Raw genomic sequence first — 1,588 nt, 5'->3', positions numbered from 1 at the left:
AGAGCAATCTCCAGAATCATAACTTCCCCGAGCTTCAGTTTCTCTTTCTGCAAAATGACTTGCTCTAGCTCTCACACAAGGTTAATGGCAGAAAAGATGCAATATTAAAAGAATGGCAAGTATTTTTACCACGCCTGCTATAAACATCTATAAAGCCCCTTTACTTCTTTCCCAGCCCCATGTCATCTAATTGTGATATTTACTCCCAAGATCAGGCCTACGTGGCCTAGAGGACTGTTTAGGGCAGGGGTCCTCAAACTTTTTAAACAGGGGGCCAGTTCACTGTCCCTCAGACCGTTGGAGGGCCGGACTATAGTTTAAAAAAACAAACTATGAACAAATTCCTATGCACACTGCACATATCTTATTTTGAAGTAAAAAAACAAAACGGAAACAAATACAATATTTGTATTTGCATGTGGCCCCGCGGGCCGTAGTTTGAGGACCCCTGGTTTAGGGCCAGCTTTTCTCACAACCAAAGTTGACCTGACTGTTCATTTAGGATTTCAGTTTTGGGGGTGGTCACAGCGAACCAGGTATGTGGACAGGGAAGCATCCCCAGGTCTAATGGCACTCCATATATGTATAGAGGGTGCCCATACCTCCGCCAAGAAGCCTTATAGGATTAATCAAGGGGGCCCCGGAGCTCCCTGTGCCACATCCCAGAGAGCCTTGCATCTTTCCGCAGACTTTTCTCTTATAAATGGCCAATAAAGGCTTACCCTCCGCCTGTTTGCCAGCTGTGTTAGGAGGCGCCAGATCCAATTCTCTCGGTATTTCACTCCTGAGCCTCTATTTCCTCCTGTTGGCGAGCGCAGGGACCTTTAAGAAATGTTCAACTTCTGTTCCAGGGCTCATGGCTTAGCAAAGCAAAGGACTCCACAGGCGCGGTCAGAATGAATGAATGAAAGGCAACATCTTCCGGTCAGCTCGGATCTGAAAAGGCGCTGGTCTGGCTGTATTTCCTGCATGTTTGTGCGTGTGACTGTGTGTGTATGTCCATATCTTTTGAGTCCAGGAGTTTAAAAGTTATGCAGTTCGCACAGGTATGGAGCCGTGCTAATTTCTTCCTGAGCCCCCAAATGCTTCCTCCTGATGGTAGGTCCGCACATGGGGGGGTCTGGGAGGATCGTCCCCACCCAAAAAGAAAAGACTTGCAGCAGAAAAAAAAATATATTAAAAATGCTTTGAATTTCGCTCGGCCCCGTAGGTAATAGGATGGGGTGGCTGAAGGAAGAGGAAGAAGGGTAGCCCGTGGGCAAGGGGGGCAGGAGTTGAGCTGGGGGTCGTCCTTTGGGGTGCCAAGCCCCAGGGGCTTTCACGCCGGCTTGCTCTGCTTGCATTTCCGTGCCTCCCACTGAGGCCAGCCGTGCAAATCTGCACCTCTTCCCCCACCCCCTCCTCCTCCTCTCTCCCTGCCCTGCCATCTCCGGGATGCGCCCTCCGCCTGCAACTCAGCCTCCAAAAGTCAGCTCTGCACACAACTCCCCGGCGGCGGCGGCGCCTGCGTGCAGAGGCACACTCGTGACCCAACAACAAAACAGCGATGCCAGGGCGCTAACGGCGCCCGGTGCCTCCCGGGCGCTCT

The sequence above is a fragment of the Myotis brandtii genome, unplaced genomic scaffold (genome assembly GCF_000412655.1).
Source record: "Myotis brandtii unplaced genomic scaffold, ASM41265v1 scaffold463, whole genome shotgun sequence".
Classification (NCBI taxonomy): Eukaryota; Metazoa; Chordata; class Mammalia; order Chiroptera; family Vespertilionidae; genus Myotis; species Myotis brandtii.
This window is presented reverse-complemented; position numbering follows the sequence as displayed.